We start from the raw sequence: 15,588 nt of genomic DNA on the forward strand, positions 1-15,588 counted from the left end.
GCAGCCACATCTCTACACGCTTCTGTCTCTCAGAAAACTGTCGGACACACCATTCTGGATGATAGTAAGTGCAGAAGAACGGACCAATTAGCTTGAATCTCTTGCCATATGCATAGGTGTATCTGGGAGGAGATACTTCTCGATCAAAATAGTCCCATATCACTTCTTCTTCTTATAGATGATCAATCAGGAACCGGTACCGTGCAACTGGAAGGAGCTCCTTGCCGTTGTATCAGAACGAACTAGCCGTTGTCGGCACATGCTGAAGCAACCAAGACTGAAGTGCATAAGTACATCCCTCGACTAAAATAGACTCTTCAAGCGTGAAGCGAGTCAATCCTCTGTATAGGAAAGCAAGTGCGGCCATGGCTATCGAGAGACGATTGGTCTGTCGACTTCCCCATTTTCTCAGTAGCTGTACTATTCTGACATCCACATAATTTTGTCTGTCTGGAAAGAAAGCGAGTCCCACAGTGCACAGAACCATCGCATGCTGAATTCTCTCTCGAGTTGTCCTAGACAACGAGCTGACTTCTGTGAATGCCCCATACTGTTGGTAGATCTCGATCAGGATCACATATTCGTTCTCATTTTCTTTAATCAGTGGCCAAGACTTACGCCCTGTCATGCGAGCTACAGCATCTTTGGGGTCCAGACCCTTGACATTAATCAAAAATTGTTGCTCCAACGGATCTCCAGGCTGACCGGCTGGCTCGGCCAGTCCCATGATCTCTGAAAATTCATCCATCAGCAGGGTCATCTCGCCCCATGGAAACCAGAATGTGCAAGTGCGCAGATTCCACCGCTCTGCCAGTGCATGGATCAGATTGCCATTGACTGTCAACTTTCCCACTACGGATGCCAGTTCCAACCTGCAATCACTCAAGTGGTCCGGAAACATACGGGAGAAGTTTCTGAACCAAATGTAGTACCACTGAAGGAAGAAGGGTTTGGTGCTGAGAGCTCGATGCTCGGGAAGACTTTGTCACACCTTGTAGGAGATGTGACCCTCAGGAAAAATAGAGTCGAGCTGACTGGATGCCATTAGACTGAAAGATAGGAAGATTGGAATTAGACTTTGGAAAAATACAAGAATTTTGAAAATTGCAGGCAAGATAAAATACAAAAGCTGAAAATTCAAAGTCCATAGGAACGGAAGGATAAAAAATCACCTGGAGTTTTGAAGAAAAAATGGATAATTTGGAAAAACCATTCAGGGTTTTTGAGAAAAAGGAGATATTTCATGAAAAGATGAAAAATGTGGTATTTTGAAAAATCGTCCAGTATTTTGGAAAAATTGGGGAGAATATGGGAAAATAAGATGAAAATGAATATCATACATTCAATTATAAACAATTATACACATACAGCATTCCCTAAGAAGCTGACTCTAAATGCATCAGTTTTGAAAGAGCTTTAGGACCCTAATCCTGACTCTAGGCTCAGATCAACTATGTCCAATCATGCTATGCTGATATACTCAAGTCGAGGCCCGATGTAAGTGGCATAAAAATTCATCTCCGGTTCTAAGCTTGTGTTTTCCCAACATCCTTGAGCACCTGCCGATATACGTTGGACTATGGCCCTTGGTACGTGGCAGGGGGGCATTAGCCCAAGTAAGTGGCCCAGTTGTGAGGCTCTGTCCCGAACTATGGTTCTAGAAGAGAGCCCAACAACGTGAAGACCGGGTAGACATATGTGGGGTGGTTTTTGAAATATGAGCACTTACAGACAAACAGATGACTCTAAGTCCTAAAGAGATGGAGATTTTGAAAATTTTGAAGAAGCAACCATTTTTTTCACACAGATCCTAGATTGAGGAGTGTTGTATTTCAGACCTAAGTCTATGTGAGCATGAATAATTCTCCTCAATATGATCCTACCAAACCATACCTAGTCTACATGCAGTCCATGTCAGCTAGGTTCAGGTCTAGGCTCCTAGGTTCACATGATATCAGAAAATAAAGCTGACAATTCATAGAACATGATTTAGAAAATTAAACTAAGTCAAGCACACAATTGATTAGACGAAGACAGGTCCCATCACGGTCGCCAAACCTGTTCTCATCGCAAAATTTTCCCCCCTCTCTCTGCGAGAGTGGGAGAACAATTCTGCGAGTCAAACTCGACCAAAGTTTTGAAAATTGATTTTGAAAATTGATTTTGAAAATTACTCGCCTCCATTTTAAAAATTTGTGGGAAAATTCTGGGGAATGGGATTCGCCTGTCGGTACGAGGTTCAACCATTCCTGGTGCCTTTACCAGGGGTAATCGAACCAAGGATCAATTATGCGCTTTGACTAAGTTAAATTATCTAAATTATGCTCTATTTTCCTAGAATGCACAAAGAATCAGGCATGTGCTATGAAATTTTGAAAATAATGCAAGTTTGAGAAATATGATGTTTGCTATGGAAAATTGAAATGTGCTTGGAAAATGCTTGAGAAATACTTGGAAAAATCATTGAATTTCATTGGAAATTAGAAATTGGCATTGGAAAATAATTTCTCAGGAAAACTTGAACTTTGAGAAAATCGATTTTGAGCTTTGAATTGCTTTTCTGAGGAAATAGATTTGAGAATTCTGAGAAAATCTGGAAGTTCATGGGAAAATGATTTTTGAAATGGAAAATAGATTCTCAAAAAAATGGGAAATCTGAGAAAATCAATTTTTGAAATTGGAATTGAGGATTCTGAGAAAATCAATTTTTGAAATAATTCAAGAAACTTTGGAAAAATCGATTTTGGGATTTGAAAAGGAAATTGAGAAAGTGGAAATCTTGGGAAATCATGATTTTGAACTTGGGAAATACTTTGAAATCTTATTTAGAGTTCTGAGAAAATCAAATCTTAGGAAAGACTTAGAAATTTTGGGAAAATTGTTTTTTTTGAAATTAAAATTGAAATTGGAGAATGAATTTGAAAATAATGCAATTTGAATGATAGGAATGAATTTGAAAGAGAATTTCATTGAGGAATTGAGAAATTCTTTTGAGTTTTTGAGAAATGCAGTGCATTTTTGAAGTTAGCCTAAGAGTGTAGACTGAATGTGGCTAATACGAAGATCATAAATCTTGGTTTTCTTTGTATTCTGACTATGGCCATAAATACGAATCCCACCAAGTTCATAAACTCTGTAAGAGCTTGTGCATGTGCAATTTGTGTCAACCATAGTGAATTTTGGAAAAATGTGCATGAATGATGCATCAGATGTCAGAATTTTCAGAAATTAAACTATATTCAATGCAGTCCTATTCTAAGCAAAAATGTAAATTCTTATTCCAAATTATTACATATTTACATGGAATAAAAATAAAATAATAAAAGCTCAGTTTTCTTCTTGAATGTTCCTGTAAAACTAGAAAATAATGTTAGCATAAAAATGTAGGTTTTTCTGAATTTATCCAAAAATATTGGAAATTATTGGATATTATTCAGATATAAACCCAAATTCATACCCCCTTTGATATAAACATGAGAAATAATGAATAAATTTTGAAAATAAACTTGGAAATTCGAAATTGGGGTCAAAATGACCAAAATACCCCTAATGACCTTAAAATCAGGGGGTTTTGAAAGAATTTTTGTAAAATTTAGAAATTTGAAAATCAAATAAAATAAATCAAACACAATATGATGAAATATGATGATATGCATGAAAATTTGGAGAATTAAAGTTTGGAATTTCGAAATTGTGGTCAAAATGACCAAAATGCCTCTGATAACAAGACTATGGCCTTGAAACCAGGGTTTTTGAAATAAATTTTGCAAAAATGAGAAATTGAAATGCAAATGACATTGAAACTAATACTAATATGACATGACATGCTTATTTACATGATAAAAACCCTAAAATTGTGAAAATATCATAAAATATCAAGTTTGACTCGATTTTCGCCTCTGAATTTAAAAATAAACTAACATATAAAGCAAATGAACTTGGAATTGAGCTAAATTTGGCATTGACACCTAGAATAAATCTAAAAACATAATTAAGCTTGAAAATCTATTTTTTGTTATTTTCTTAATATGAAAAATAGCTAAAAATCCTAAAAAATAAAATTTTAGCCTAAAATGCTTATTCTAAATTGGATTTTGGATATCAAACTTTCATAAAAATTTCTCAAATTTTATGGAGAGACAGAGGACAATAAGGCAAGGATTTTTCCTTTTACATATTTTGGTTTTGACCTATGGTCGGAGCTGGACAACTCTGGCAAGTCGGATCGGAATCCGACGACTCTAGGATTTAGGGCAAACAGACAGGTTTTGGGAGAAAATATGAGAAAAATATCAGACAAATGAGAAAATAGCTGATATTGTGGAAAAATGTCTCTGACAAACATAAGAAATTTTCCTTTTTTTGCAGAATTGGGATTCGGGTTACGGTTTGGAAATGAGCACACTGACCTGGATCTCTGGATTTTCTGGATATTGGAATCTGTCAGACAGAAAAGATAATTTTGGAAAAAATATTTGGACAATCCAAAAAATTCCCAAATTTTGGGAAATGACATAGGAGTAGATTAGGAACAACTTTATTGTTGAAAGTTTTGGCATTCAAGCTACGGGTTGAGCGGACACAACACATTAGGGTTGGTCTATACCCTGACAAAGAAAAATCAAGGTTTTTCCAGAGGTATGAAAAAATTGATTTTTTATAGAGGCAAATCTGTTTATAAAAATCTCAAAATTTTTAAACAATTATTAGATTCCACCTTGAATCTACTGTAATTTTTAGGGGAGGATTCGAATCTCCCACGTGGGTGATTTAGGATCCTAAAGTTTGCTAAAATAGAATTTGGATTTTCCAAGGGGTTCAAAAACATGATATGATTTTGGATTTTTAAAATAGGGTAGAAAGTGTCAAACCAATCTATATTTTTTACAGAGAATCCGTAACAAACAAGTACAGTTAAAACAAAAATTTTAGAATTTAACATGACTATCCCCTACATGAAATAATGACTACATGATGCATATTGATGATAACCCTACAGAATACTAGATGCATTTTAATGAAACTAATGTACTTTGTAATCAGAAACCCACAAATCAAACTAAACACCATGCCTATAGTATACATCTAAACATAAAAAGAAAATAATAAGGGACATACGAATCATAAATTTTTAATGTGGCTGTGGAGTGAAGTGATCTGATCCATTCATCGGATGGGTCTTCTTCCCTCACATAGCCTTTCATCTAAAAAAAAAATGAGCTCATATGTTGTATTTATAACATTGATAATGATAACAAATAAAACAAAGAAATCATTGCTCTTACATTAGGAGGGAAGCTTGGTTGGAACCGGCTGAAGGTTGAAGGAGGCTGCGACTACGACTTGGGCTAACTACACCAAATGGAGGTAGCCGCTATGTGAGGAAGAGCCTTAGAAGGCTGAACTTGTTGAAGGTGGGTGTTGTAATGGAGATGTTGGCTGCAATTACTGTAGCTGTGACTTGAAGAAGATGGTCACCAGCTGGGCGTGAAGGAGGTGTTGTAGGGGGTGAAGCCGAGTTGAAGGTGGACTGTTGGGCGTCTCTTGCTATAAAGAAGATGCTTGCAGTGATGGCTGGCGTGAAGGTATAGATGGTTGCACCTTGTAGCTGGGGTGACTGCTGCTATGTTGTGGAGCTGCAATGGCTGGAACCCAAGTTGAAGGGGTTGTTGTGTTAAGGAGGTGAAGAGAAAGAGTGAGAAAGAGAGAGCTAAGTGGTTGTGTTTTTGCAAATGCTATTTTTAAAACACAATTTTCAATGAAAACACTTGAAAAATCATCAACCAAAAGTAATAAACTGACTTTCCACAAAAGTGACAGGTACGGGTCGAATCCAGAGGGAACGGGAAATATTCAAGTAATTCTAAAAATTTCAATTTATTAATTTACAGTTCTAAATCTAAGTCAAGAAATACAATTCTAATGAAATAACATAATAACAATTACAATTAACTAGAAAAGTTAATTTAAAATCTTCTTCTGCTTGCCAAGGGCAATTCTGTCCTTTTACTCAAATGTCACTTTTTCACTCTGGACAAGATTAACCTTATAATCTTTAGTAGCTTTTCAACCTAAAACAAAGAAAATAAAAAGTCAGTAAACATTCATAACAAATAATTTCAAAAAGTAAACTAAACCTAATTCTACAGAAATTAACCAACTCAAATTTTAATTAACACTAAAAATCAAATAAAATACCAAAACAACTTCACGAAATATCTAATCTATCCATAAATACGTGGTTAATACAGATGCACTAGCTAAAATGCAGAAAAATGTAGAAAACTTACAAAAATCACTAAAACACTGAAATGACTATTTTACCCCTAACTAGTACCTAAGTGAATTCTGACAGCTTTTCACAAACAGAGTGGTTAAAGTGGCAAACAAAGTCCAAAATTCCCAAAATTTCTTCTGTTCTATAACTAACAGATTCAACAATCTAACAGTTTTTACGTATTTGAAAAATTCTTTCTGGAACTCCAGATATAAGCGTTTCAAATTCAGGGGAAATCTTGAAATCGCAGGACCCGAAACTGAAAAACTCGAAAAAGCTGTTTTCACAAAACGCTTAAAAACCAGACCCAATCAACTCGAAATGAGCTTAATTTTTGTCTGCAGACAGTGAACATGCCAATGAAGAGAATAGAACAATTTTTTCCAGAAAACTGGTGAAATTTGCACATAAAATGACGAGTGCAAAACAGGGCCAAAATCGGTTTTCGAAATCAATACACTATTCACTTCTACAAATCCACTTTTGACACTATGAATATACTTTAAATGCAAACGCAGTCCTAATACCACTAAATGTCTGTCAAAACACAGAAAATGAATTTACTTATTCTAACTACACAAAAAAGTAAATAGAGCACGCAATTCAAGGCTAGATCTAATTTAAATAACACATCAAATATAAACTAACTTAACTAAAGATGCAATACTAACTACAATATCTAAAGGATTAAACTAATTAATTCTAATACAATAACCTAAACTAAATGCTGAAATAAAACATACAATGAACAATTAAAAGCTAAATTAACACGAACTGAGAAAGACATCAACTTAAATTACTAATTAACCTAACTAACATGCAAAACTATTTAAGGTTAATTGAGAACTAGAGTCAACTATGAAACTGAGGACTAAGGGGAGGGGCGGTTTAGGTTTGACTTGGACTTAGGTTCACGTCCCACCTTGATTAATCCACTAGGTTGACTGGTTAAATAATTACTTGAAATAGAAACTGAAAACTCAAAAACTATTTAAATAAAACCGAAAATTAAAGAGAACTAAAATTAATCTAATTACCCACCTAAATTAAATGCAATTAATCTAATTAACCTACCTAAATAATGACTCAATTACTAACCTAAGGTTAATACAAACTTAACTAAAAGGGATTAATGCTAACTCTAATCTAAGTTAATATGACAAGTTAGAAGAATAGGGGATTAATGCTAAAAACGAGTTTGGCAATGGAGTTACTCACTATAAATGCTTTGGTAATGCAATTAGAAAATTCAAATATTTAAAACCGTCCAACCAAGAGGGGGTCCCACACGATTTGTCTTTGATTCTCTTTTAAGAGAATATCTAACACTTAAGCCTTCCCCAAAAATCGTGTTTGACACTTTTAGAAAGTAATTTTAGAAATCAAACTTTATTTACAAAATTTAAAAACCCAATCCTCTCTCTATTTTGGCTGGATAAAAGAATTTAAAAACTTTCCTCAATTGCACTCCACAAATTTGGATGCCTTATAAGTCCAATTGAGAAGTATAAAAGATGAAACCGTCCAGCAAGAAGGTGGTCCCACACGTTTTCAACTTAGCATTAAAAACACTATACAAATTTTGAAAATATTGCCCAAAGCCTTGAACACGTTTTGGCTCTTATAGAAATAAAGGATAACATTTAAATCCAGTCCCAAAAATCGTGTGTAGACCTTTTAGAAAGTATTTAAACTCTAAATTTTGTTTCCAAAAATTTTTAAAAGAAAGAAACCTTCTCTCTTGGCTGGATCATGAAAGTCAAGTCTTGCCTCCCACGAATTTATAGGAGTTCAAACTTGCCAAACTCGTTATGCCACTAAAAATACTCTAATGCCTTTCTCCCAGATTTGACCTAATTACAATAGACTATAACTAATCTAATTAAACCAACATCTCCCTAATGCAAGCAAAGGGTACTAATGGAATGGAAAACACAACTTTCTAAACACTAAATGAGATAACATCTAATTCAAAACTTACAAAGCAAACCTCAAAAAATGTCTAAGACACCAAATCCTAATTCAATGAATCTAGACAACCTTATCTAACCTACCCAACTTGCCAATTGAAGCCTAAAGCTCTGCTGGATCTCTAATGGCAGACACCCACGTAAGGAAGAAGACTCTCTACACGCCAAAATCAAATTTTATCTAAGCTAAGAAAACTAAAAATTTTATTTCTTTTTCTTTTGAACCAAATCAAACACAAGACGCAATCAAAACTTCAACTAATGTGTTAACGAAACAGATTAACTAAGACACGACTGACTACACTTAGAACAAAAATCTAGCTAAAATGAAAACTAAAACAAAACACTAGAAGTACACCAATCAATTGATGTAGCTTGACCCTTATGCAGCTCGACACCACTTTTAACACAACAACACTAATTTAAACATCAAACTAACTGGAAACAAACCCATGTTTTACACTGTTTACTGCTAAAAAATTACAGAGAATAAAAAATAAAATTGGAACAACAAATTCGGCTAGAAGAGGTCTAGCCGATTTTCACGATTTGACGAAATTAAGTTGCAACACAAAACCTAACAACACCTATGACTCAATTCAACTTGAAATTAAAAAATATGAACTTGGAAAGGCTAACACGAGATCTGATTGACACCCTAAACTGCCACGAAATTTCAGAAAATAGAAAATACAAAAAACGTCAAGATCGGCTAGAAGGGATCTAGCCGATTTTTGGATTTTGACTAAAACAAAAATGTAAACCAGACCCAACGACACACCTATATCTAAATTAGACTTTGAAACACATTTTACTGCTAATAAAACGCAAAAAACTGAAATTTATAAAATGATAAAATCGGCTAGAAAAGATCAAGCCGATTTTTACGTTTTGGATGAAAACGATTGGGAAACAACAATTTTACCTAATCTAGACTCAAAAACGATTTGCAAAAACAGAAAACACATATCCACGACAGTGGTTTGCTGTCAAATAATAAGAAAAACAGAAAATGGGCTGAAGGTAGAAGAAATACTTTGGGTGGACTCGATTCTATCTAACAGAACGAGGGAAAGAGTAAGACCAACCTCCAGAGTGATCCGACGACTGTGGGGATGGAAAGAGCGGATTCAACCATTGGAAACATGCCTCATCATCTTCATTGATGCTGGAATATCACCATGGAACTCTCTTTTGCAGCTGCACCATGTTTGAAGTCCACCGAGGATGGAAAATGAGCCGATTCTCGATCGAGTGGCTTAGAATATCGGATGGAGGTAGGGCCGAGCGTTCTTGGTGGGGTAGACGGCACTCCACACAAGAAAAAGTGGCTTCAATCTCTGCTACACCTGCAAAACACAACAAACACAATCAATACCAACAAGGATGCAAAGAAATGGAGAAGAGATATGAAAGAAAGATGAATAAATGCTTGAATCTCAAGCAAAACCCAATCCTTCAATGGAGGTGGCATGGAATGAAAGGGGAGAAAGGGGGATGGAGCAAGATTCAGTTGAGGGGGCATGAAATTCAAGGCAAAAACGAGTTAGGGCTTTTAGAAACATGCATTTATATTTTGGGCGGTTTTCAGAAATAGGTTTAAAATAAACTTTATTGCTATGCGCCCCTTTTGGAGGGGGTTTTCTGAAAACCTTTGCTAAATGGGTATGGATTCACGTGTGGGTTGGATTTAGGCTTTTTAAACATTGATCCAAGGTCCAAAACAGCCTATTTGGGTCGTATATGGATCCGATCCACCTTGAAATCCATGCCTGAACACTAAAATAGCCATAACTCTCTCAATTTAACTCCGATTTTTCTGAAATTCGAACCACAACCCCTTGATATCAAAATACATTTAATCATGGGTTTTAAACCTTAAAATCACCACAAAATGCATGAATAAATAAATAACATGATGTGCATTTCATGCATCATCAAATACCCCCATGCTTGAATGTTTGTTAGTCCCTTAACAAACAACTAACTATGTTATGCAATTGAAACAAAAAATGATAGACACATATGCATAAAAACTAACTCACTTTCGTAGGAATCACGGTTGCATTTAGCTCATGCAACAAGCCCTTTAAACTCCTGGGTTACCCCAGTGGACAAGTAAGGTCTCGTGAGGGTTTGCAGAGATGCTACCCACAAACATCAATGATATGTAGGAATGATTTTTCAAAAATACTAGGCACTTAAGAAATCAGTTTGATCAAATATTTCACATAATGAACACTCTCAAAACAAATTCAGAAATCTCACGCCACCACAGTAAAAAAAAATTTCCTTCACTTTTCTAAAATTGTAATTATCTATGATTTTTCTCAGTTATCCTCATGTTATCACTCATTTATCCTCACTTGTATATTTTCTGCACAGTACTTCACAAATATTTCAAAGCAATGATATTTTTCTCATTCAGCTCACTCTTTTTCTTTTGATTTTCAATTTTTGACCATTTTTCAATCCTCTCTCTTGAGCATTATTCTCACTTTGAGCACTATTTCAAATATCCAGTTTCGTGACCCGTGTAGTGAGCTTTAAGTCAGTGACTCCCAGGCCAGACAACCTTAGGGCACAAGATACAAAGTATCCCTCGGACTTAATTGCTTGAGTCACTAGACCTTCTATTCTAATAGTTTACGTATAGTCTTCTTCTCGTCATGTGCAATGTCTCTATCTCTTAGGCTTTCTATGCAGTTCATGTAACAAGTTTTCGAATCGGTGGCTCCCAAACCAATTGGCTTTAGGGCACCAAGTGTAAAACACCCCTCAGACTCTACTTACTCGAACTACAAAGGCCACAGATATCGACTAGACAAGAAGATGATCTCCTTCATTATCCATTTCATCAAGAGACTCAAACACTTCAACTTGTGTCTGAGTTCCACTGCTAGGAATCACAAAGACATCAACAACTAAACGTAGTTGTATTCTTTTAAGCTCATTTTTCAAAACATCTTTCCATTGCTTATTTCTTCCACAGAACATACTGTTCATACTTATACTAAAGTGATTCAACACTTTCTAACATTCAAATACTATCTTTTCTTTGAATTTTCTCATAAATAACTACTCTATTTGAATCAGATAAAAAAAAATTTACATGGGCTTAAAAATTTCTAAATTTTCAGATTATGTAAAAAACAATCATATATGCTACAAACTTGTTCTCAAAAGCCTACTTTTATGAGTTCTTAGCTACCAGACATAAAAAAAAAAATAGTGTGCATCTAAACCACCCCCCCATGCTTGAATGACAGTATCCCTAGTGGCATACAAAATATGTAAACATGCAAAGCAAATGCACACTAAAGAACAATAAAATAAATACGGGAGAAATGATAGATACAACCTGATATGCGTCGGGCTTCTGAAGCTGATAATTGACTTGACTTTACAGCATCCTATGCATATCTGAATGCATAAATTTTGCTAATCTGGTCAAAGTCTGCTCTGAAAGCTCTGTCGTGTACCTACAAACTGATCCTCACACATTAGATAAAACCTGCATGAATCAAAGCAAATGTCAGTGCATATAAAATAACTAACAAAAGAAAATGCTGAACTGAAAAACAAAACTACTCTACTATATACATATGATACAATCCCTCTGGTCAAATCCTTATGCCTTTGTGAGATCCAATACCTCACACTCACCATTCTGTAAGGAATCTGAAATGTAGGGCTTCAGTCTTTGCCCATTCACCTTGAATGTACCTTGGGTTTGTGGATCAAATAATGTAACTGCCCCATGTGGAAACACTTCTTTCACAATGTAAGGTCCCTCCTATCTCGATCTTAATTTGCCTGGGAATAAATGCAAACGAGAATTGTATAACCAAACTCTCTGCTCCGGCTCAAACACTTTTCTGACAATGTGCTTATCATGAAATGCTTTAGTGCGAGCTTTGTATAACTTGGCATTCTCATATGCATCATTCCTGAGTTCTTCTAACTCGGTAAGCTGTAATGCTCTTGCTTTGCCAGCCTGGGTGAGGTCAAAATTTAATTTCTTGATAGACCAATATGCCCTATGTTCCAGCTCGACAGGAAGGTGGCATGCTTTCCCGAATACAAGGCAATATGGGGACATGCCAATGGGAGTCTTAAATACAGTCCTATATGCCCAAAGTGCATCATCTAAGCGCTGGGACTAATCCTTGCGGTCCGAATGAACTGTCTTTTCTAAAATCTGCTTTATTTCCCTATTTGAAACCTCGACCTGTTGTGATCATCGCAAAATTTTTCCTCTCTCGTATATTTCTCTCTTTTCCTTCTCTTTTCCTTTTCTGACCTCTATTTCTCCTTTTTGAAGGGAGAAATGAAAAGGCAAATAAGAAAAGAAAAGAAGAGAGAGGAGGAACTCTTTGCGCGGTCTCACTTGACCTTGATTTGAAAAATATTTAGAAATTTAACTCGCCTCCATTTTGAAATATATTGCAGGAAAATGGACAGACGGGATTCGCTCGTCGGTACGAGGTTCGACCGTTCCTGGCACCTTTACCAGGGGTAATCGAACCAAGGATCGGATCTATGCCTTTTGCTTTGCCTAAATATAATCTAAGGATTTATTTTAACTCTAAATGCACAAAGAATCATGCTTGTGCCATGCAAAGATATATGCTTCTTATAAAAAGATGTTTTTGAAAATTTCCAAGTGTTCTGAGATGAACTTGATGAGGGAGTGAAGAAATGGTCTAACTTAGAACTTGAGATAGATCAGAGAAGTTCTAAGTCTTTGAAGTAAATCAGAGTTAGAAGAATAAATCTTTGATTTTGAAAAAGAAGCTTTGGAATGAAAGGAAATGAAGTTTCAAAGTCAGAAATGGACTTTGAATTTAATCATGGATTTAGGAGGGAAATGAGTATTTGAAGTGAAATTTGAATTTCAAATTTGAAATCAAGATGGATCTGAGAAAATCCAATAGAAATGTATTTAGGAAGTTCAGATGAGATCTAAAAATGAAGTTGGATTTGAAATCTGGAAGTGAAAAATGGAATTGGATTTGAAAGTTGGAAAAAAATAGAACTTGATTTGAAACCTGAAATTCAAGATAAAATTGGATTCTGAATTTTTAATGGAATTGGATCCAAGATTTGGAATCCAAGATGAAATTTGGATATGAAATCTGAGATCCAAAATAGAATTGGACTCTGAATCCTAAGATGGATTTTGGATCTGAAGTTCGAGATCCAAAATAGAATTTGATTCTAGATCCTAAAATGGAATTGGATCTGCAGTCTGAGATCCAAAGTAGAATTTGGATTCTGGATCCTAAAATGGAATTGGATCTGAAGTCTGAGATCCAAAGGTAGAACTGGGTTTTGGGTCCTAAAATGGATTTGGATCTGAAGTCTAAGATCCAAGATGTAGAGTTGGACTTTGGACCCTAGGATGGAATTGGATCTGAAGTCTGAGATCTGATATGAATGTTGAGTCCTGGATCCTAAAGGGGAATTTGGAGTTTGTTAAATTCAGAAGATGAGTTAAGAACTTCCAAGTTTAAATTGAACTTAGAAAATGAATTTTAGAATTTGAATATACAAATGAATTTCAAAGTCAAATTGGACTTTGAATTTTGGGGCTTGAATTTTGAAATTTTAGAAAATGAATCAAGAATCTCAAAGTTAAATTGAACTTTGAGTTTGATTGGAGTTTTGAATATAAAAATGAATTTGGAATTTCAAAGTCAAATTGAACTTTGAAATCTGATTTGAATATAAAATGAATTTGAAATCTCAAAGTTTAAATTGAACTTTGAGATTGAGAAATGAAATAGAATTTAAAAAAATGAAAGGATGAATTTGGATTTTACAAGAAATGAAGATTGATTGAAGAAGATATTAATATCACTTGGATTTTGAAAAAGAATTTCGAAAATATGATGTAGTTCTATCCTAAATGATGAATGAATTTAAACTTTTTGAAATTGGATTTTAAAAACCATATTTCATTCTTTACATGAATTGAAATAAGATTGAAAACATAATACATTCTTGACTATGGCCATTGAATGTATTATATAATAATCTATATTTAAATTCAGGTGAAGAACAAAACATATTCTTGTGCTTTTATAGAGTTTAAAATGAAATATACCCTGACTATGGCCATTGATATATATTTTGAGCCAATTTTAAATTAAACTCTAATAAAAGAAGGAAATATTTGAAAATATGATGATTTTTGAAGAGGATCCAGTGTGGATCCAGTGTCATTTTATAAAAGATAAGAATCCTAAGTTTTGTTTATATCCTGACTATGGCCATTGATGTAAATCATCAACTTAGGATTAATTACCTCTTACGAAATGGTGCACGTGCCATTCGTGTTTACATTTGTGAAATTTTGAGAAATAAATGCCAAAAGCATGAAAATAAGCAATTTATGGTATTTATAATGCTTATTCCTTCTAATCTAAAAGCTGAAGATGTGAAGAATTCTCATTATATCTAACTATTACAAGTTCTGAAATTGAAATTACAATTCTTATCTAAGGAGGAATTTTGACCTTTTACATGGGTTTCCTGCAAAAGACAGAGTTAGCAAAGAAAATGAAGAGCTTTAGAGATATTTGGATATTATACCTAAGCTAATAACATGAAGGTTTCTATGAAAGAGAACCTATTTGGCATGATGAAGATGTGGATTGATGAACTAACTAAATGCTCCTATAAGGATGATAATGGATATATATGAAGAAATGAGAAATGGAACACTGCTAAAATATACTCTGTGTGGAGGTTATTAACCTAGACCACTATTTACTTAGATATTGACTCACGAAGGTTATCATCTACAAGATGCATTAAAGGATTACGAACATCACAAATCCATGTGTATACTATATAGAAAATATAGACAAAAAGAAACTTAACAGGGATATACCCTGGAATGCACAAGTGGCTGATGCATTTTAAGAGTACAGCTTGGTGCAAGTGTGGGTAGGTATGGAGATGTAGTGGTGTTGGAGTGTTGGGCCTAACAGGTAAAAAAGATGTGAGCAGGTATGCAGCAAGTAGCTGCTATATGGAATATGTCACCAAGACAATGTCCCATCAGCACAGAGGTATAGTGTAATAGATGGGTTGCTGTGGGAGCAGCGAGGTGCTACTACAGGATGGATATGAAGACTAGTTCATAGTGATAATGACAACATCTGGTGTTGTGTATGGGTGGATGAGTTGTGCTGATAGTGGGCAGTGCACAGAAATGACTGGTGGCGCTGGGAGTTATGAATGGTATATCATGAAATGGCTATAATACATAACCCTTGTTCACAGGCTGAAGCTCACGTAGATCTATCACCAGCCCTGATTTCCTGGTCTTGA

This window comes from Nuphar pumila, chromosome 16, assembly GCF_984573655.1.
Source record: "Nuphar pumila chromosome 16, dmNupPumi1.hap1.1, whole genome shotgun sequence".
NCBI lineage: Eukaryota > Viridiplantae > Streptophyta > Magnoliopsida > Nymphaeales > Nymphaeaceae > Nuphar > Nuphar pumila.